Source organism: Pipistrellus hanaki (genome assembly GCF_964339955.1).
Source record: "Pipistrellus hanaki genome assembly, chromosome: 20".
NCBI classification, from domain to species: Eukaryota; Metazoa; Chordata; class Mammalia; order Chiroptera; family Vespertilionidae; genus Pipistrellus; species Pipistrellus hanaki.
This window is the reverse complement of record NC_140522.1, coordinates 10,391,203-10,414,662: the sequence shown is the minus strand read 5'-3', so window position 1 is coordinate 10,414,662 and position 23,460 is coordinate 10,391,203.

Below are 23,460 nucleotides of genomic sequence, written 5' to 3'. Positions count from 1 at the left end.
ATAGATATTTTTCCCCCCATCAGAATCCAACCCATTCATACACTGGTTCTGGTTGGGACATCTCTTCAGTGTCTTTTATCTAGAACAGTCCGCGCGCGTGTTTTTAACATGATGTTGGCTCTCGGGAAGAGTCCAGGCGAGAACTGTCAGTTCACTCCCCTTCCATACCTCTGATTCTATTCTATTCACCAGTTAAAAGGGGAGTGGGGGAGTGCGGGAAGAGACTGAACATAAACTGTGCTCCTATGGATGAGGACAATGGAGGGTGGGGAAAGGGAAGAGGATGGGTGAGAACCTGGTGGAGGAGAGCAATGGAGGGAGGGGGGGGATGCAGAACATTTGTAATAATATGAACAATAAAGATTTATTAAAAAAAAAAAAAAAAAAAAAAAAAAAAAAGAGTCCCGTCGAATTGTCTCCTCGCACATTCCACATTCCGGAGACATCTGCTGAGACCTGCTTGGATCCGGGTAGGAAGGGCCTTTGCAAACTCCTGAATGGAAGGGAAAAGGTCATCTCAATGACGTGAATGCATTGAACGTGATGGAGAAAACCCCTCCACCGGTCTCTCTTTCACTCCCTGTGGAGTGTCAACCTGCAGAATGGCACTCTCCGTGGGCCAACATTCGGTAACCATCATCCCACAGAACAGAAATGGTTCCATCACCGACCGTCTACCTACCAGTGGCATCCCTGGACCAGATGTGAGTTTTCCCAAGACTTACAGCCGAAACCGGTGTGGCTTAATGGATAGAGCGTCAGCTTGGGGACTGAGAGGTCCCGGGTTCGACTCCGGTCAAGGGCATGTACCTTGGTTGCAGGCATATCCCCGGTAGGGGGTGTGCAAGAGGCAGCTGATCGATGACTCTCTCTCATCGACGTTTCTAGCTCTCTATCTCTCTCCCTTCCTCTCTGTACAAAATCAATAAAAATATAATAAAATAAAATAAAAAAAGACTTACAGTGTGTCAGGCTGGACTGCCAGGTCCTTCCTCACCTGGATACTGCCCGCGATCAGAGTGAAACGTGCTGGGCCCACGGTCTCCCAAACAGTCACTGAAAAGAGACTAGAATAAACAAACAAAATGAAATAGACTCATGGATATAGAAAACACACAGAAAGTTGTGAGGAAGGCTGGGGTAAGGGATTAAGTGGGAAAGGCACAAATTGGTAGTTGCAGAATCGCCACAGAAATGTAAATCACATGCCAAAACCGGTGTGGCTCAGTGGATAGAGCGTCAGCCTGCGGACTGAATGGTCCCAGGTTCGATTCCGGTCAAGGCATGTGCCTTGGTTGCGGACACATCCCCGGTGGGGGGTGTGCAAGAGGCAGCTGATCGATGATTCTCTCTCATCGATGTTTCTAACTCTCTATCCCTCTCTCTTCCTCTCTGTAAAAAATCAATAAAATATATTTTAAAAAAAAGAAAGAAATGTAAATGACAGCATAGGTACTATAGTCAATGACATTGAGATAAGTAGGTATGGGGCCAGGTCGCCTGTCTCAGGAATAAGCCTGGGTGTTCACAAACCCTTCCCAAAAACAAGCGCTGTATTGGGGACCCAACACCTGACATACACATTTAGGAGAAGGAAGGTGTGTTTGTCTCCTAAAGCTGCTGAGATAAAGTACCTCCGAGCGTGTGGCTTAACACAGGAGGGATTCATTTCCTGTTGGTTCTGGCAGCTTCAAGTTCAAGGTGTTCGCAGCCATGGGAGGCTCTCAGGGGAGCATCCTCTTGCCTTTCCAGCTTCTGATGGTGGCCAGCCACCCCTGGCATCCCTTGGCTTGTGGCCTCATACTGCCAATCTCTGACTCTGTCATCTCTTCTTCTTAGGCGTCTCTGTCTATGTTCAAATCTTCTTCTTTGCCCAGCCTGTGTGGCTCAGTGGTTGAGCGCTGACCCATGCACCAAGAGGTCATCGGCTAAATTTCTAGTCAAGGCACATGTCCAGGTTTGGGGCTCGACCCCCAGTAGGGGGCGTGCAGGAGGCAGCTGATCAATGATGTTTCTCTCTCATTGATGGTTCTACCTCTCTACCCCCTCCTTACCTCTCTCTCTCTCTCTCTCAAAATCAATAAAAATATTTATTTAAAAAAAGAAACATCCTTGATGCCATCAAAAAGAGGGGACAGGCTGAAACCGGTTTGGCTCATTGGATAGGTCCCAGGTTCGATTCCGGTCAAGGGCATGTACCTTGGTTGCGGGCACATCCCCAGTAGAGGGTGTGCAAGAGGCAGCTGATCGATGATTCTCTCTCATTGATGTTTCTAACTCTCTATCCCTCTCTCTTCCTCTTTAAAAAAAAAAAATCAATAAAATGTATTTTTTTTAAAAGAGGGACCCCCCCTTCTTATCCGACTTGGTTCTCTCTCTTCATCCTTTCCCTGCACCTGGCGGCCTCTCTGGCAATGAACTTCAACCTGTCTGATCCTTTCACCCACCCTCCCTCGGTGTGTGGTCCAGGTCAGGTGCCTTTTTCCTACGTGGAGTCACGTTCCGGTCATGACTTGTACCAGGATCCCTGAGTGAGGGCCTTGGGTACGGGCCGAGGTGCTAACAGGCGAGTCAAGTTGACGATTCAAGGCCCTTCGCTTGCCCAGGCCCTGGGAGGGCCCTTAGCAATTTTGCAATCGTCCCTCTGAAACGTTCCTGACAAGTGTGAATGCGCACGACACGTGCACACGTGGCCTCTCCACGTCTGCCCCCGTGCCAGGATCCGTCCCCGGCCTTGCATAACCGCCCCACATAATCACAGCCCTTCTCGGGCTCGCCGCCTGACCTGGCCTAGAAAATCTCATTCCCCAAATCCAGTCCCCGAGGCTCCTCCCGGGCCCCTCCGCTGACAGCGGCCCTCTCGCCTCCCCATCTGTTTACCGCAGATTACGACTTGTCTCTGATCTCGCTGAGCTCTTCTTGACCAGAGGCTGGGGTTGTGCAGATAAGGGCTTTGTCTCTCTGCCTTGGCTTGCTTCTTTGTTTTTTTTTCTAAGACTTCATCTTTCTAGTCATCCCCTCTTCTAACCCCCCACGGAGAATACAGTTCTCTCACGCTCTTAAAGGAGCATGTCATGGTACAAAATAGAATTCAATTTGATAGTAAAAAAAAATAAAAAATCACAGTACTCCTGGAAGTCTTAATGTAAAAAAAAAAAAAAAAAAAAACACCAAGCAGCAGAATTCAAGGTCAGACGACGGCAGATTTCTGAGACTTTTCCCCTCCCTTTGGAAAGAGAAATTAAGTTCTGAGTTAACCTCGGTGGTTGGGTTAGTGCCTCTTCACGTGGGCCTTGGACGGTGTTAGGAAAAGCAGCACTGATGACCTCACCTCAGAGAAGCCTTCTTTAAATGCATCCAAAGAGTTGCCAGGACCGGTGTGGCTCAGTGGATAGAGCATCGGCCTGCGGACTGAAGGGTCCCAGGTTCGATTCCGGTCAAGGGCATGTACCTTGGTTGCAGGCACATCCCCAGTGGGGGGTGTACACCGCAAGAGGCAGCTGGTCGATGTTTCTCTCTCATCGACATTTCTAACTCTCTGTCCCTCTCAATTCCTCTCTGTGTAAAATCAATAAAATATATTTTTTAAATAAATAAATAAATAAATAATAAATGCCTCCAAAGAGCAAGCTCTTCGCTGCCCCAGGACATTTGAACACCCCTTTCCCTCGGCTGATCCCCCCTCATCCTTCGGGACCCAGTGATACATATCACTTCTCCAAAGAGATCTTCCCCGATGATTCAAAGGAAGTCATTCTCTCTGCACTTTTGTTTCCTTAGCAGAAGGTGCAATCCCATGTTATTTGTTTATTTGCTTTCTTTTCTTTTTTTAAAACATGTTTTATTGATTTTTTTACAGAGAGGAAGGAAGAGGGATATAGAGCTAGAAACGTCAATGAGAGAGAAACATCGATCAGCTGCCTCTTGCACACCCCCTACCGGGAATGTGCCCGCAGCCAAGGTACATGCCCTTGACCAGAATCAAACCTGGGACCCTTCAGTCTGCAAGCGGATGCTCTATCCACTGAGCTAAACAGGTTTCGGCTGTTTGCTTTCTTTTCCATCTGTGCCTTCCTTCAAACCATAAGCTCCCTGAAGGCAAGGACCATACGCATCTTTCTTCCTCTCCTCTGTATTTGAAACACAAAGCATCCTCGGAGAACGATTGCCATTGCCATGTCAACAGGCCAGATGACTTTGCTTGTCCTGGCTTTGAGAAAAGGGGCCAGTAATGTGGTCCCAGGCTCCTGGGAGAGCGGTCCCAGAACGGGCAGACATAAAGGAACTTGGTTTTTATCATCCCATTCAGAGCTTCTGTTGAGGTGTCGCTGGTGATCATGTACCATCTCCAGGAACTCTAGTTTCTCTCCTTCCGTGGCTTCCCCAACAGGCCAGCTCTCCTGGGCTCACTGGCTGACTAACCTGGACTTGACCAGACTATATTCCAAGGGCAGACCAAGAGCAGGCCAAGGGCAATGCACACTGAGGCACTGGCTAGTTTGACCCTGTTCCAGCTAGGACTTCCCTGCAGGTGAGTAGTTTGCATAACTCAAGCTAGAGGAACCATGTTCTGCTTCAACACCAGGGACAGCTCCCAGGTCTAAGAGAGGCCGAGGGACTCCTTGGGCCCTGGGGGGAACCTTTCTGGGATGCGCCCCCTTCCCCTTCCCCTTATTATAGCTTTTTATTAAAATATATATTTTATTGATTTTTTTACAGAGAGGAAGGGAGAGGGACAGAGGGCTAGAAACGTCGATGAGAGAGAAACATCGACCAGCTGCCTCTTGCACAGCCCCTACTGGGGATGTGCCCGCAACCAATGTACATACCCTTGATGGGAATCGAACCTGGGACCTTTCAGTCCGCAGGCCGATGCTCTATCCACTGAGCCAAACCGGTTTCGGCTTATTATAGCGTTGAGCCACTCTTCTTCTGTAAGAACGTCAAAGGTCCAGGAGCCATTAGAACGTTATTCTGGGTTCAAGGTCGGGCGTCACCCAGCCCCAGGGACTTGTCCTTGGAAGGGGTATCTGGGTACCCTGGCATGTGGTATGCCGGGATTGGTCTGTGTGTGTGAGGGGTGGTGTGTGTATATGTAAGGAGGTGGTGTGTGTGTGTGTAAGGAGGTGGTGTGTGAGTGTGTAAGGGGGTGGTGTGTGTGTAAGTGGGTGGTGTGTGGGTGTGTAAGGGTGTGGTGTGTGAGTGTGTAAGGGGGTGGTGTGTGTGTGTGTGTAAGGGGGTGTTGTGTGAGTGTGTAAGGGGGTGTTGTGTGTGTGTAAGGGGGTGGTGTGTGTGTGTGTGTGTAAGGGGGTGTTGTGTGTGTGTGTAAGGGGGTGTTGTGTGAGTGTGTAAGGGGGTGGTGTGTGTGTGTGTAAGGGGGTGGTGTGTGTGTGTAAGGGGGTGTTGTGTGTGTGTGTAAGGGGGTGTTGTGTGAGTGTGTAAGGGGGTGGTTTGTGTGTGTGTGTAAGGGGGTGGTGTGTGTGTGTGTGTAAGGGGGTGTTGTGTGTGTGTGTAAGGGTGTGGTGTGTGAGTGTGTAAGGGGGTGGTGTGTGTGTAAGTGGGTGGTGTGTGGGTGTGTAAGGGTGTGGTGTGTGAGTGTGTAAGGGGGTGGTGTGTGTGTGTGTGTGTAAGGGGGTGTTGTGTGAGTGTGTAAGGGGGTGTTGTGTGAGTGTGTAAGGGGGTGGTTTGTGTGTGTGTGTAAGGGGGTGGTTTGTGTGTGTGTGTAAGGGGGTGGTGTGTGTGTGTGTGTGTGTGTGTGTGTGAAGGGGGTGTTGTGTGTGTGTGTAAGGGGGTGGTGTGTGTGTGTGTAAGGGGGTGATGTGTGTGTGTAAGGGGGTGGTATGTGTGTGTGTAAGGGGGTGTTGTGTGAGTGTGTAAGGGGGTGTTGTGTGTGTGTGTAAGGGGGTGTTGTGTGAGTGTGTAAGGGGGTGGTGTGTGTGTGTGTGAGTGTGTAAGGGGGTGTTGTGTGTGTGTGTAAGGGGGTGATGTGTGTGTGTAAGGGGGTGGTATGTGTGTGTGAAGGGGGGCAAGCTCAGAATTCCAGCATCTTCCATCAGAAATCCATAGTCCGGTCAAGCCCAGGTTAGTCTTCACACAACATACTAGCTTGCAAGTGATTTGTTCCGGCTGCCTTTTCCTCCTGCTCACTCCTACAGTGCGGGGTATTCGAATGGATGCTGGCTCAGATTATAGACTCGAGGCCTTGCCTCTAAGACGCATGGCCACAGAGCGGTGTCCTCAGATGTCTCGGGAATGGCTAGGACCCGAGCGCTCCGTTAGCCTTGAAGGATAGGACATCCCGCCGAGACCGGTTTGGCTCAGTGGACAGAGCGTCGGCCTGCGGACTGAAGGGTCCCAGGTTCGATTCCGGTCAAGGGCATGTACCTTAGTTGCGGGCACATCCCCGGTGGGGGGTGTGCAGGAGGCAGCTGATCGATGATTCTCTCTCATGGGTGTTTCTAGCTCTCTATTCCTCTCCCTTCCTCTCTGTAAAAAATCAATAAAATACATTTTAAAAAAGTAAAAAATATATAAATGGCTTTGTAACGAGCTAAATTCGCTCCAGAAGCAACTGCACATGTGGTTAGCATTCCCCTCTCAGTCCGCATTCCCCGTTCAGTCAGCATGCACTCTCTATAGATAGATGAATACCTGAACAGACCCCTTGCGACACCTCAGCACTGCTCAGGCACCTCAGATTCTTTTTTCTTTTTAATATATTTTATTGATTTTTCACAGAAAGGAAGAGAGAGGGATAGAGAGTTAGAAACATCGATGAGAGAGAATCATGGATCAGCTGCCTCTTGCACACCCCCTACTGGGGATGTTCCCCTCAACCAAGGTACATGCCCTTGACCGGAATCGAGCCTGGGACCTTTCAGTCCCCAGGCTGACGCTCTATCCACTGAGCCAAACCGGCTCCGGCTCAAGCACCTCAGATTCTAACCACCAGTCCAAGATGTGATGTCAAAGGGCCTCGTCCTTCAGGCACCGCAGACAGGCATCTACAGGGTTTGTGCAATGGGCGACAGATTCACGAAGTAGCCATTGCCCCCGGGAACCAGAAGCCAGGTGGATGCTGGGACTGCTGACCAAGCCGGAGGAGGCAAAGATGCGGATCAGGTCCAGGGAGGAAGGCGAGGGAGAGCCACGTGTCTGAAAATAACCCGACCAACAGGCCAGGCCAGGGCCAGGGCCAGGCGTGCCCGGGAGGGGCCGTCAGAGGGAGAAGGGTCGGACCGGGATGGAGCAGCGTGGTGCATGGCGGGATGAGACCTTCCAGGGGCATCCAAGAGGCCGGGGCTTATCCTTGGGGTTGGTTGGGAGCAAAGGACATTGGCAGGCATGGAAAGTTAGCAGCTGGGGCACAGCTGGGGCATCCTGAGTCTGCAGGGCATCTGACTTAGTTCCCAGACGGAGAGCTTGCGGATGGGGCTGGGAGCGCAGACATCATTCTGTCGCCAGGATGGATGCAGGGCCCGGGGCCAGACGGAGCCGGCCAGCGGGGGCCCAGGACATCCAGCCGCAGGGGCCGAAGGCTGACGAGCCTTCGAGAATCACAGAACGTCCCGGCCCCATAAAACAGCATCACCCACTTAGAAAAAGATATATACCCACAAACGCAAATCTGTGAGTCCAGGAGCTGTGCCTGTAGGTATGCATTAAGAGGATGTAGGCAAAATAGGGATTCATTTAGCTTTAGCCATAACTTTTTAACCAGGTTTGCACTGTGCTTCCATGTTGCATATTCAGTGCATCGAATGGCGTTTCTGAAAGAAAATACGGTAGAGTCGTGCTTTATTATAACATGTATATATGAAGTTGAAGTCTTGTATTAATTATGAAACAATATGTAGTCATTTTTACACTGATGCTATTTGCTATTATACAAGAGTCACGTTTCTTTTTAGTTTTGTTCCTGAATAATATTCATTTGAAATATGCAGGTTGAGAACAATAAATGTCATGTTATTAAAAAAAAAAAAAAAAAAAAAAAAAATAGCCCTGGTGGATAGAGCATCGGCCTCCGGACTGAAAGGTCCCAGGTTCGATTCCAGTCAAGGGCATGTACCTTGGTTGTGGGCACATCCCCAGTGGGGGGTGTTCAGGAGGCAGCTGATCGATATTTCTCTTTTACTGATGTTTCTAACTTTCTATCCCTCTTCCTTCCTCTCTATAAAGAATCAATAAAATATATATTTTAAAAACAACAACAACAACAGTATCACCCAAACTCACGGGTAGACACTCCCTGCAATGCTGGGAACTCAAGTAAGGAGAGAGAGAGAGAGAGAGAGAGAGAGAGAGAGAGAGAGAGAGAGAGAGAGAGATTTCTCAGTCCCCTTTTTTCTTTTTTTCACACTACGTGCATAGTTGCATTCACTGGGGGGACCATGAGAACTGGGGTCTCGCTTCCAAAAACAGAACAGGAGAGTGAAGCAGCTTTGGGGGCAGAATCTTTGCAGGCTCCTGTGATTCAAATCTTTGTTGTAATTCAGGAGCCAACAGCTCTCCACGCTGCCCCCACGGCTCAGACTAGGCTGTCTCTCCAGAAGGCGGACCGGCTCCTGGATCCAGCCCCTCCCCGGCCCCCTCCCAGACCCCCTCCCCGGCCCCTCGCGGGCCCCCGGAGCCTCTGCAGCCTTTGTCTCCACATCACAAACAGGATGATTAATGTGGATGGTGGTGACGCTTGCAAAAGGGTCCCCGAGACCCAGAGATGTTAGCTAACTGCCAGCGGCTCAAAAAGGCTTCGCACAAATCTCAAAGCCCGGCCCTCACACAGGCCCAGGCACAGTAGCCTGGAGGCCCCACCAGACAGGAGACACAGGGCTCCGAATGATAAAAGTTCTGGATCCAGGCAAGTCAGCACTGTGAGGTGGTGGGAGGGAATTCTGCCCCGAGGCCCCCATTCCTGACAGGCAATAACAATAAAACCTTCAGAAGGCAGGGAAGGGCTCAAACCAGGAGCAGGGCAACGCATGGCTGGTTGACACCGATAGTGACCCACACTGCCAGCTGCACCTGAAGTGGAATATATATATATATATATACATACACACACACACATACATTGAGTGGCCAGATTATGATGATCTCTGAACACATAATAACCTGGGCACTCAGTGTGTCTATATATATATTAGAAGCCCCAATGCATGAATTCATGCATGGATGGGGTCCAGCCAGCCTGGCCAGGGGGAGGGGACATGGGCAGTTGGCCATCCAGCCTCCTGGTCCAACTCCTGGTCGAGGGGACAATTTGCATATTAACCTTTTATCATATAGGATATACAGTAAGTGGCCAGATGATTATGTGTTCAGAGATCGTCATAATCCAGCCACTTAGTGTGTAGATATTTCAGAAAGGAAGGGAGAGGGAGAGAGAGAGAACCATCAATGATGAGAGAGAATCATTGATCAGCTGCCACCTGCACGATCCCCACTGGGGACCGAGCCCGCAACCTGGGCATGCGCCCTGGCCTGGAATCGAACCATGACCTCCTGGTTCATAGGTCAGCCCTCTGCCTCTGAGCCATAGGGGCCAGGCAAGTCAGCGGTTTTCAATAAATAGTAACAAGAGCAGCACCAAGGCTGGTCATTTGCTGTTCACAGAATGGGGGCTCCTCGATGCTGCGTGCTGTCCACATGCAAGTGATTGATTGCCTAATGGCTTCTGGTGTGGGGCAGACCTCCGGCTGCCTGACTCTCTAGGGCCGTGGTCTGCAAACTGCGGCTCTCGAGCCACATGAGGCTCTTTGGCCCCTTGAGGGTGGCTCTTCCACAAAATACCACGGCCTGGGCGAGTCTATGTTGAAGAAGTGGCGTTAAAAGAAGTTTAAGTTTTAAAAATTTGGCTCTCCAAAGAAATTTCAATCGTTGCGCCGTTGATGTTTGGCTCTGTGGACGAATGAGTTTGCCGACCACTGTCCCAGCCAAAGGTGGGCTCAGGAAAGCAGGCTGCTCGGGCCTTCCTCTAACAGGGGTCTTCAAACTACGGCCCGCGGGCCACATGCGGCCCGCAGAGGAGTCTGATCCGGCCCGCCAGGTTTTTTGGGCAGTGAGCGCAGCCGAGGTGTAGTAGGAATTAGTAGTTCATATAGTCCGGCCCTCCAGCTCTCTGAGGGACCGTGATCTGGCCCCCACTTTAAAAAGTTTGAGGACCCCTGCAGCTGAGGCTCATTTTGGGTGGGCACGTGACCTAAGCAGGCCCAATCAGCTGAAGGGAAGGATGATCCCTTCTCTTTCTCTTTCTCTCTCTTCACACACACACACACACACACACACCCCTCAGTCTCTCTCTCTTCTGCCCTGGCTGCTGCTGCTGGTCGCCTTGGGACCTTGAGGGAAGCCATTCCTAGAACAACACGTGGAGGCTGGTCAGGTAAGGAGTCACCTGCAAGTGGAGGCAGAACCCTGGACCCGTGGTCGGCAAACTGCGGCTCTCGAGCCACATGCGGCTCTCTGGCCCCTGGAGGGTGGCTCTTCCACAAAACACCACGGCCTGGGCGAGTCTGTGTTGAAGAAGCGGCGTTAGAAGAAGTTTACGTTTAAAAAATGTGGCTCTCCAGAGAAATGTCAGTCGTTGTTCTGTTGCCATCTGGCTCTGTGGACTGATGAGTTTGCCGACCCCTGGGCTAGGCCAGAGGGAGCCTGCCCCCCGCAGGGCTTCTTGACACGTGAGGGGTCAAATGCCCTTGTTGTGTGAGCCAGCGGGTGTCCCATGGCCTGTGTCACAGGCAAAGCCTCTTAGCTGATAGAGCTGGAGGCTTTGCCTGTGACCGCTTCACATCCCATGTTCCTTTCTCTCTCTCTCTCCTCTCTCTCTCCTCTCTCCTCTCTCTCTCTCTCTCCTCTCCTCTCCTCTCCTCTCCTCTCCTCTCCTCTCCTCTCCTCTCCTCTCCTCTCCTCTCCTCTCCTCTCCTCTTCTCTCTCTCTCTCTCTCTCTCTCTCTCTCTCTCTCTCTCTCTCTCTCTCTCTCTCTTCCCTCCCTTCTTCTCTCTATTTATTCTTTCCTTTCTTCCTTTTTATTTTTATTTTTTTGGTTAATCCTCACAAGAGGACATTTTTTTCATTTATTTTTAGGGAGAGAGTGGAAGAGAGAGGAAAAGACAGAGAGAAACATCGATGTGAGAGAAACACATCGCCTGGTTGCCTCCTGCATGCACCCCGACCAGGGCTCGGGCCTATGAGGAGCCTGCAACTGAGGTAACGTGCCTTTGACTGGAATCGAACCTGGGACCCTTCACTCCCCAGGCCGACTCTATCCACAGAGCCACACCGGCTAGGGTTTTCCTTCCTTCCTTCCTAAGGAAGAATTCCTAGCCCTGCTGTTTTTCTAGCTGTGTGGCCTCCACCAAACCCCTCAACCTCCCTGGTCTTCAGTGTCTTTGTATTGAATGAGGCTCTGGGATAAAAGGATGGGTGAGGTCCCTCTAGATTCCAGCATTTATGAGCAAAAAATGAAATAGCGTAATGCTTCCACTAAAAAGACAAGTGTTGTGTGAAGTAGGTAACCATGGAGATGAGCCCAAGCTAGCTCAAGCTTACGGTGGAATATCTCCATTGCAATAAAGAAGGTGGGCTTGAGAAGAGGTGAGGCAACCTCCTCCACATGGCAGGCTTCGAGTCCATGGGCAGAGAAAACCACGCGCCCCTGAGTGTGAAAGAGGGGAAGATAAATTGACCACTAAATTGTAAGTTTCCCCTTGCCGAAACCGGTGTGGATCAGTGGATAGAGCGCCGGTCTGCGGACTGAAGGGTCCCAGGTTCGATTCTGGTCAAGGGCATGTACCTTGGTTGTGGGCACATCCCCGGTAGGAGGTGTGCAGGAGGCAGCTGATTGATGTCTCTCTCTCATCAATGTTTCTAGCTCTCTATCCCTCTCTCTTCCTCTCTGTAAAAAAATCAATAAAATACATTAAAAAAAAAAAAAAAAAAAAAAAAAAAAAAAAAGCCGAAGCCGGTTTGGCTCAGTGGTAGAGCGTCGGTCGGTCTGTGGACTGAAAGGTCCCAGGTTTGATTCTGGTCAAGGACATGTACATTGTTTGCGGGCACATCCCCAGTAGGGGGTGTGCAGGAGGCAGCTGATGGGCGTCTCTCTCTCATCGATGTTTCTAGCTCTCTATCCCTCTCCCTTCCTCTCTGTAAAAAATCAATAAAATACATTATAAAAAAAAAAAAAAAGATTCAGGGACAAGCGAGGCAGTCCACGAACCACGTATCATGCCCTGAGCGCTCGGGAGAGGGGCCTCTGGGACCCAGGTCAGGAAGGGAAGAGGATGTTTGGTTAATCCTCACCTGAGGACATTTTTCCATTTATTTTTAGGGAGAGAGTGGAAGAGAGAGGAAAAGGCAGAGAGAAACATCGACGTGAGAGAAACACATCACCTGGCTGCCTCCTGCATGCACCCCGACCAGGAACCTGAAGGGTCCCAGGTTCGATTCCAGTCAAAGGCACGGGGTTCCCTACAGTAGGATGCTCAGTTAGCACGGGCCTGGCCTACCCCGAAGGTACTACCGACAGCCGTTGCCTTGGTGACCGGAGGGGGTAAACATACATGGAGGGCAGTGAGGATCTTCACGGCAACAAGGTTTAGGGGAAGTTTAACAAGGTCGTTGTTGGGGATTGTGCCTGGAAAAAAAATTAAAATAATGGATGGGGGGCCAGGGGAGCGGGAGAAGATTCATATTCGTGGTTCTCGACCCTGGTTGCAATGAGAATCAAGGGAGGGTTTACGAACCCACCGTCATGATGCTTGAACCCCACCCCCAGGAATTTTGATTTGGCTGATGTGGATCTAGCTTAAAGCTTGGAATCGCTGGGGAGGAGAGGATGGGGGTGGGGGGGTGAAAGCAAGATTCATATTGCTGGCTCTTCCGGTTCACAGGGTGTTAACAAGCCATTGGTTGCGTGTCTTTTACAGTCTGAATGTGTCTGTGCTTTTGTCTCTGCACATCTGTCTTCCCAAAGCCCCCTCCTTCAGGAGCTCAAGGGCTTTTCACTACATGCAGGTTATTAAAAACTAGAGGCCCGCTGCATGAAATTTGTGCATGGGTGGGGTCCTGAGGCCTGGCTGGTGATCAGGACCAATCGAGGCCTTCCAGCTGCGGGCTGGGGCATGCCGGATTGGGGGGGGGGGGGGGGAGGACTATGGGAGGTTGGTTGTGGGAGCTCACTGACCTCCAAGGGGCAGCTCCTGCATTGAGCACATGCCCCCTGGTGGTCAGTGCGCATCATAGGAATCAGTCGTTCTGCTCGCTTAGGCCTTTATATACAATATATAGGTTCTAGAGTAAATGAATGGCTTCCTTATGCCTTTCATTCTTGTGATTCGTCACCAGCAGTGTCATTCTTTACACTTAGACATGTCCCAGGGTACTTTCTGAATTCCAAAAATAAAGATTTAAAACAAAACAAACAACTTTTCAGAAAATGGAAGTCTGAGCAGTTGCTTCCAAGGAAGAATCCAGAAAGAAATCAGTATGAAGATTTGTCTCTCGAGGGACACATTTGTAGAAGAAAAGGATCTGCTAGAAAAGGAATTGGTTAACGATCCTTAGAGTCTTGACTGACAGTCCACTGAGTGGGTGGGACGCTAATCTCCCAGAGGCGGGATCTCTTTAAGCTCATTACAGTTTATTTGAAAATCGCTTAAGCATTTTATCAGGAATATTAATGTCTCCCCAGGAGGAAGTGGAGAAATACATCATGCAGAATGTTCTATCCAGATCAGGTTTGTGGCAGATTTTCCTTCCCAGCGAGTATCTTTCAAACTCCCCAAAGAAACTAAAGCCACTCTCTTTGCTTTAATTCCTTTTATAGCAAAGAAGACAAATCTACTACCATTTCACACTCAACCCTAAAACCAGAAGACAATGAACAGATTTTCTAGAGGGAAAAAAAATGGAAGTGTTTTTTTCATATTTCCTAGAGGAAAAAAAAAAAACTTGTGTGGTCCAAGATTTTTATATCGGACAATAAAGAATTCCTATGGAAGGGCAAACTAGACATAGTTTGATTGTAGGAGGATTCTAAATGTACCCCATTTTACTCTTTCTGAAAAACTCACTCATGGAAGTGCTCTAGCAAAACAAAAATGAAATTGCCACAAAATTTTCTAGGAAGAAGGAAGCATACTGATAGATTAAATAAATTTCAGTTAAATAATGATGATAATGTTGTTGGATCTATACTAATAAAAGGGTAATATGCAAATTGGTCAGGACACTCTCACAGTAATGACTGGACAGCAGGCTGCATGGGGGAACCAGGCCGGCAGGGGGGGTCAGTGAGGGACAACCAGGCTAGCAGAGGGGGGCAGTGAGAGGTGACCAGGCCATTAAGTAGAAACAACCAACTCAGCTGATTTATGTTTCTGCTGCAACAATTTGTTAAGAATCCCCTTGATACGCGTGACCACCGTAAATAATAGTAAAGCATCTAGATTTTGCTAGAAGTCAGATCGCAGTTAAAAAAAACAACGCCTTTGGTAGGAGGGCATGACCCCTGACCTATGAACTCAGAACAGGGGTGTTTGGGTGAGTGGGCCAGGTGGGAGGGGCCGTTGACCATCCCACACAGTAAGGAGAGGAGGTCACAGACTTCAGAATCTCAGTCCCTCCCAGCCTCCTCCTACTGCCCACAGCCCAGCCTCCTGCCCTCCTCCCTCCCTCTCTCTCTCTCTCTCTCTCTCTCTCTCTCTCTCTCTTTCTCATTTAAAAGTCAAAGGACACATGTGATACAGCCATGATTAGGAAGCTACCAATTTATCTTTCTTCCTACCACCCACAGGTATTAAAATATTATGCTAGCCAAAACCGGTTTGGCTCAGTGCATAGAGCGTCAGCCTGAGGACTGAAAGGTCCCGGGTTCGATTCCGGTCAAGGGCATGTACCTTGGTTGCGGGCACATCCCCAGTAAAAGGTGTGCAGGAGGCAGCTGATCGATGTTTCTTTCTCATCGATGTTTCTAACTCTCTATCCCTCTCAATTCCTCTCTGTAAAAAAAATCAACAAAAATATATATATTTTTTAAAAAGTTACACTAAGAACCTCATTTCTTAGACACACACGCACCTTCTCTTCCTCCCCCCTCACCGTCATAATATAATGACTCATGCTGACCATCTGAGGAACCAAAGCCAGAGGCGACAGGGACCTGAGCTCACGCCCCCTGCTCCTAGGAACCCACACCCTAGCCCGGAGCTTAGCCTGGGTCATAGTGCGAAAAGCCTGAGCCCCTTCTAATCCTGCTCATCACTGTCTCCTCACCCCGGGCCCTCTTATCTGCAGAAGATAAGGCACAGACCGTGCCTCACAGCAACGTTTCCCTGCAAGGATGCATCATGGAAAGGGTCTCATCAGATCGGAACCCGTATTTCCAGAAAATTCAGACGCACGCTCCTTGGAGTGTCCTCTCGGTCACGTTTCCATCCGTCATTTTTGGATTATGTCCTCTTTAAACATCCAGATGCTGTGGGGCTGGCCCGGGCAGTGAGGATTCAGAAAGAAAACAAGAAATGAGCCCAGCCGAAACCGGTTTGGCTCAGTGGATAGAGTGTAGGCCTGTGGACTGAAGGGTCCCAGGTTTGATTCCGGTCGAGGGCATGTACCTTGGTTGCAGGCAGCAGCTGGTCGATGTTTCTCTCTCATCGATGTTTCTAGCTCTCTATCCCTCTCCCTTCCTCTCTGTAAAAAAAAAAAAAAAAAAATCAGCCGAAACTGGTTTGGCTCAGTGGATTGAGCGTCCACTTGGGGACTGAAGGGACCCGGGTTCGATTCCTGTCAAGGGCATGTACCTTGGTTGCAGGCATATCCCCAGTGGGGGGTGTGCAAGAGGCAACTGGTCGATGATTCTCTCTCATCGATGTTTCTAACTCTCTATCTCTCTCCCTTCCTCTCTGTACAAAAATCAATTAAATATATATATATATATATATATATATATATATATATATATATATTAAAAGAAAGAAAGAAAGAAAGAAAGAAAGAAAGAAAGAAAGAAAGAAAGAAAGAAAGAAAGAAAGAAAGAAAGAAAGAAAGAAAAGAAAAGAAATGAGCCCAGTGCCTCCCTCCACGTGCAATCCCAGGGAGGGCAACCCTGGAAGCCAGCCTGGAGGTGGCGCCCTATGGTTTGGGGGGGGCGGGGCTTGCGGGGCCCTCTCCTGGCTGGTCCAGACCCAGACAGACAGGGACTGTTTTCCTGCTCGCACCGCGGGGATCCTGGGAGGAATGACAGGAATGAGCTGAGGTGACAGCAGCACTTTGTTAGCCGCTGGCCCCCTTTCACCGCCATCCCTGAGTCTTTGTGCACAGAGGCTTGCTGACCCCTCCCCCGCTCCCAAGTTCAAAGCCTCCCTGGCTGGCTGGCTCCTTCAGGCCTGCTCTGAAGTGCCCCCAGGGGAGCCGGGCAGAGATCTCAGTGAGTTCCCAGGCCCCCAAGCCTGCAGCCCGCCCCCCTCGCCAGACCTGGGTGGCCTTGCATGCTGATGAGAACAGAGCGAGAGGCCCAGTCAGGCCCGGGGCCTTCCAGGGGTGCTGAGGCCTGGCATGGGGACCCAGAAACAGAAGCACTTTCGGGCCCCTTGAAAGTGACTGTGCCTCGGCTTTTAAAATAAAATAAAATAAAATAAAATAAAATAAAATAAAATAAAATAAAATAAAATAAAATAAAATAAAATAAAATAAATAAAATAAAATAAAATAAAATAAAATAAAATAAAATAAAATAAATAATAAAATAATAAAATAAAATAATAAAATAAAATAATAAAATAAAATAAATAAAAAGCCGAAACTGGTTTGGCTCATTGGATAGAGCATAGGCCTGCAGACTGAAAGGTCCTGGGTTCGATTCCGGTCAAGGGCATGTACCTTGGTTTTGGGCACGACCCCAGTAGGGGGTGTGCAAGAGGTAGCTGATCAATGATTCTCTCTCATCAATGTTTCTAACTCTCTATCCCTCTCTCTTCCTCTCTGTAAAAATCAATAAAATATATTAAAAAATAAATAGAAGGAAATAAACCTGCATCCATGCTTGAGGCCCCAGCGGACGGGGAGGATCAGGACGAGCTCCTTCAGGTTTTTGCATTTATTGCTCAGGATGCCGAGCACTAGTCCAAAATTCCTGGGACGAAAGAGGAGCAGCAGGACGAGGTTGGACCGTCGACCCTGAGGCGAGTGACTATTGGTCTGTGATGTTCCACAGGGCGCCGCCAGGTAAAGTCTAGAATTTAAAAAAAAAAAAAAAAAAGGCCTGCGGAAGAGAAGGGGAAAAGAAAGTGATTCAGAGGAGGGCGCAGGAAAGCAGACAGGGAAAAGGATAAACGAGCCTTGGCCGGGTAGCTCAGTGGTGGGCAAACCGCGGCTCAGGAGCCACATGCAGCTCTTTGGCCCCTTGAGTGTGGCTCTTCCACAAAATGCCACGGCCTGGGCAAGTCCATGTTGAAGAAGTGGCGTGAGAAGAAGTTTACGTTTAAAAAATGCGGCTCTCTAAAGAACTGTCCATCGTTGTTTGTTGACGTTTGGCTCTGTGGACTAATGCGTTTGCTGACCACCGGGTTAGAGCAACGTCCCAATACGCCAAGGTTGCAGGTTCAATCCCTGGTCAGGACACATGCAAGAAACAACAGTGATGCTGAAACCGGTTTGGCTCAGTGGATAGAGCGTCGGTCTGCGGACTGAAAGGTCCCGGGTTCAATTCCGGTCAAGGGCATGTACCTTGGTTGCTAGCACATCCCCGGTAAGGGGTGTGCAAGAGGCAGTTGGTCGATGTTTCTCTCTCATCGATGTTTCTGGCTCTCTATCTCTCTCCCTTCCTCTCTGTAAAAAATCAATAAAATATATTAAAAAAAAAAAAAAAAAGAAGAAGAAGAAGAAAGAAACACCAGTGAATGCATGAATGAGTGGAACAACACATCGATGTTTCTCATCAAACCGGTTTGGCTCAGTGGATAGAGCGTCGGCCTGCGGACTGAAGGGTCCCGGGTTCTATTCCAGTCAAGGGCATGTACCTTGGTTGCGGGCACATCCTCAGCAGGGGTTGTGCAGGAGGCAGCTGATCGATGATTCTCTCTCATTGATGTTTCTAACTCTCTATCCCTCTCTCTTCCTCTCTGTGAAAAATCAATAAAATATATTTTTTAAAAATTTATTTACTTTTAAATTTTTTAAATATATATTTTATTGACTTTTTTAAAAGCAATCAATAATCAATCAATCGATCCATTAACAGTCACTGAACACTACCCTGGGCCCAGGTGAGGCTCTAGGCCACTCCAACACAATCATTCATTTACTCTCCCCGTGATTCCGTGAGTCTGGCGTAGATAGTGGTACACCCACCATGCACAGAGTGGTACCCAGGCTGTGATGGAGCAGAGATTTGAGTCAGAAGCCCGGCCCCAGAGCCGTGAGCAGCACCCCACAGTCCTCCCCGTTTCTGCTTTGCGAAACCAGGCTAGCGGGCAGGCCCTGGGGAGTTTGCCTGGTTTTCGGTGAATCCTAGCTGCACTGTGACAGCGAGAGGCCCAGTTTCTTTGTCGGGAAAGAGGCCGGGGATGGCTGGCTTTTCAGGAATGTGGCGAAGATCAGATGAGACCTGCCTTTAGCTTGCACAGGAGGAGGCACTCGCTGGCTGTACGGGAAGGCCCTGTTGCCCAGAGCATCTCTGAGGGAAGGCCTTAAACATGCCTCCTGAGCCCTGCCGTGTGGCTCAGCGGTGGAGCATTGACCCATGAACCAGGAGATCACGGTTCAATTCCCAGTGAGGGTACACGGCCAGGGTTGTGGGCTCGATTCCCAGTGGGGGACATGCAGGAGGCAGCCGATCCATGATCCTCTCATCATTAATGTTTCTTTCCCTCTCCATTCCTCTCTGAAATTAAAAACATATTTTTGAAAAAATTGCCACCGAAAATGGTTTGGTTCAGTGAATAGAGCGTCAGCCTGCGGACTGAAGGGTCCCGGGTTCGATTCCGGTCAAGGGCATGTACTTGGTTGCGGGCACATCCCCAGTAGGAGGTGTGCAAAAGGCAGCTGATCGATGTTTCTCTCTCATCGATGTTTCTAACTCTCTATCCCTCTCTCTTCCTCTCTGTAACAAAGTCAATAAAATGTATATTTAAAAAATAAAAATAAATAAATAATAGCCTATGGGAAGGGCACCCGGACACTCCCCAGCCCCCAGGGCGCTCCCACCTGCACCGTGTGTCCTCCGGACGTGGAAAACGCCCGATCCCAAGCTGGCCTCCTTCCCCTTTAACAGGAATGCCTGCTCGGCGTCTCGAATAGACTCCCGGATGTAGGTTGCTTCCCGCAGGCATCTCCTTGTAACTTAGAACACATTGTGGGGCATCGTGTCAGCCCTGAGGTCCATAGCCGGGCCAGGGTGAGCAAAGGCCCCGTGTTCTGCGTGCTTTTGCGTTTAAGCAGCACCGGGGCTGAGCTTAGGAGATCACTGAAAGGGCAGGGCGGAGTTATCCTCCATTCTGTAATTGAACCCTAGCCCTCACCCAACCAATCAGGGTTAGCCGAGGCAGTGACATCACCACTGACCGGAGTAAAACCCCTGGACTGGGCGAAATTCGCTCTCTCTTCCGCCATGCTGCCGGCATGAGTGGGACAGAGCCCATGCTAGCATGGAAAAGGCTCTTTTGTTTATTGCATGGGACTCGGCTCCCTGGTGGTCCTTGGGGATCACAAAGTCTGGGCGTAACAATCACCAAAGGCCTTGATAGGTTAAATATCAAGGGCTGGAGACCGGGATGGCAGGACACAGGCTTTATTGGGGGGAAGAGTACCCCTGCCGGCTGCTTCCAGAGGGAGGGGCGGGAGAGAGCGAGGGCCGGGAGACAAGCACCTGTAAGGATAGGGGGCGGGGCTTAGGGCATTCGGCACACGCTGATTGGTGATTAGGGACCTAGGGATTAAGGAATCGGAGGCTTAGGGTATTTGGCAGGTGCTGATGGGTGGTTCAGAGCTCAGGAATGTCTGGCCTCAGGTGGGGTTTTGCCCTGGCCAGCGGGTCAGCAATGTGGGAGCCAGGAGACACCTGGAAGGGAATGAGGGAGGACAGGAGACGCAGAGAAATGGAGGCAAGACAGGGTTCTGATCAAGCCTCAAATTTTATTTGTTGCAGCCGCAATATATGTACACAGGTTTTAGGGGGAAGTTGCAGCGGAGACATTCCAGGGCGGGGAGGGTTGTGTATCAGCAGGATGTGTCTGCAGGGGAGGATACAGCAGACCCTCCAGGGCGGGGAGGTTATCACAACAGGTGTGCCTTGCTCAATGGCCAGAGATGCTGCTAGGCATTTAGATTGTTTCTAGTTAACTGCCACACTGCAGCTTGTCACATGAGTTCTGGTAAGTCTGTTAAGATGTAGTCACTAATTCTTTTTCGGCTCCCGACAGGGTTGACGTCTGTCCATCAACTGGAGGAAGGGAGGATCTATCAGGCCTCTTGTGCACACGGCCTGGGTCACACACGGGGCTTCCCAGGCCTGCCCCTGTGTTCTGAAGGAGGGCGTGTGGGAGGATAGCAGTCCGGACAGCTCAGCAGAGATCCTTCTGGAAAGGGCAAGGGAGGTGCAGGATTCGGCCCGCGCCTGGCCAGTGTGGCTCACTGGTTGAGCGTCCACCCGTGAACCCTAGGGTTCACCGGGTTGATTCCTGGTCTGGGCACAGGCCCTGTTGTGGGCTCCATCCCCAGTGGGGGGCATGCCGATTGCTAATGTTTCTCTCTCATCAGTGTTTCTATCTCTCTCCATCTCCCTCTCTAAAAATCAACACACACACACACACACACACACACTGTAGCTTCACCAGCAGGCATTTCTTTTCCTCCAGTCCCGGGAACCGGAAGCCTGGGAGCAAGGTGACAGCTGGATGGATTCCTTCTTTTCTTTTCTTTTTCTTTTTTTTAAAATATATTTTATTGATTTTTCACAGAGAGGAAGAGAGAGAGAGAGAGTTAGAAACATCAATGAGAGAGAATCATCAATCAGCTGCCTCTTGCACACCCCCTACTGGGGATGTGCCTGCAACCAAGGTACATGCCCCTGACGGGAATCAAACCTGGGACCCTTCAGTCCACAGACCGACGCTCTATCCACTGAGCCACACCGTTTTCGGCTGGACGGTTCCTTCTGAGGCCACAAGAAAAGGGCCCGCCCCAGGCCTCTCCCCGTGGCCGGTAGACGGCCATATTCTCCCTGCGTCTTCCCGCTGTGCGTGGCCACATCCCCATCTCCTCTTGTAAGGACACTGGGGACAGTGGATCAGGCCCATGCTCATGACCTCCTTTGCACTCCCTGGACTCTCTAAGGACCGTGTCTCCGGTGATCACCACACGGGACTTCCCCACATGCATGTGGGGGACACGTTTCAGCTCATCCCAGCTGGCCAGGAGAGGCATGTCCTCTGCGTGGCTTCACCCAGTGGTCGGCAAACTCATCAGTCCACAGAGCCAAATACCAACAGGACAAAGATTGAAATTCCTTTGGAGAGCCAACTTTTTTAAACTTAAACTTCTTCTAATGCCACTCCTTCTAAATAGACTCGCCCAGGCCGTGGCATTTTGTGGAAGAGCCACCCTCAAGGGGCCAAAGAGCCGCACGTGTCTCGCGAGCCGAGGTTTGCCGACCACTGGCTTGATCCGTGGCTAATTGGTTTTTTCCTCACGTTCTAATGCTTGCTAAGGAATAGACACCAGCAACTCTTATGTGTTTACTATTTCTTAAAAAAAAAAAAAAAATCCTTCTCCTAAGGATAGTTTCCCATTGATTTTTAGAGAGAGTGGATGGGAGGGAGAGAGACAGAGAGAGAGAAACATCCCTCTACAGCAGGATCCTTCTGGTGAGCTGGGGACAGGCAAGGAGTACACTTCAGTCACCTGTGGGTATTAATTTTTTAAATTTATTTTTACTGATTTGAGAGAGAGAGAGAATGAACATCATTGATGAGAGAGAATCATTGATCAGCTGCCTCCTGCACGCCCCACACTGGGGATCAAGCCCGCAACCCGGGCCTGTGCCCTGACTGGGAATCGAACTATGACCTCCTGGTTCATAGGTTGATGCTCCACCACTGAGCCACACGGGCCGGGCCACCTGTAGGTATGACGCAGGTAGGAAGCCTCTATTGTCCTCATTATTAGTTAGGGTTGTTGCCTGTTGCAGGTATCTGTGGCCGGTGCAGGGACATGGCAGAAGTCTTAGTAGACCTGAGAGTCAGGAGCCATTGCATCTTTCTAAACAAGTGGCATGCCTTCTTCCCCCATGAAAGTGTGAATTCTGGAAATGAGAATATTTGACAGTTTACTATGATTTCCCTTCTGGCCCTGGTAACCAGGCAACTTAGACCCAAGTCTGTTGGTCTTGCTAGCAGTGTAAGATTTTATGACCTGGGTATGGCCACACCACCTTGGATTATGGTCTTCCAGCCCTATCCGTATTTTCTCTAGCCCTGATTCTCTAGTCATGCAATTTTCTATTGTTTTAAAATACATATTCTAGCCCTAATGGGTTTGGCTCAGTGGATAGAGCGTCGGCCTGCAGACTGAAGAGTCCCAGGTTCGATTCTGGTCAAGGGCATGTACCCCAGCTCCTTCTCCTGTCTGTCTTTTCTCAATCCTTCACCGCCCCCTCTCAGGTTCATCCTTGGCCGTGCTGGCGTGGCACAATAAATGAATCAAGTGTCTGCAACCCTCTAGCTGGCAATAGTCAGGAAGAGTCGAGTCACCTGTGCTATGTGCCAGCTCTTCCATTTACCTCCGAAGACACTGACGCACAGGAATTCGATGAGAATCGATGCTAGAACAGCTCCTGAGGACTGCCAGCTGCTGCAGAAGCAGAGAACTCATCGATAAGGCCTCCACGGCTGAGGAAGTTCGCCTCCTTCTGAAACCAGTCCCAGTCCGGCTCTGGATGCCTCCATGCTACCCTGCCCTGCTCTGCTCCTTCCCCAGCTTAGCTCTGGAGTTCCTGCTGCTTTATTTCCTCAAGATTTTGGAGGAGTCTGCCCCCCTCCCGCCACCCCCCGCCATCCACAACTTACAAAATTGTCCCTTGGGATCCTAACTCCAGAATACCTCGTTGGCAAAGCAAAACCCACATGATCAGAGGTGACGCCGTGTACTGTTATCATGATTAGGTGTGTTCAAGAGGCAGCCTTGGGCCCTCGCTGGTTTGGCTCAGTGGATAGAGTAGGGGTGTCGAACTCAATCAGAGAAGGGGCCAAAATCTAAAATCCAGCCTAAATCTCGGGCCGAATGGTTTACTGAACAGTCATAAACTGACAATGTCATAAACTGACAGCGGAGTGCAGTGATGACAGCGCGGTGCGTGCCACATTGCAAGGCCTGGCGGGCTGGATTTGGCCCGCGGGCCTTGTGTTTGACATATGTGGGATAGAGCGACGGCCTGCGGACTGAAGAGTCCTCGGTTCGATTCTGGTC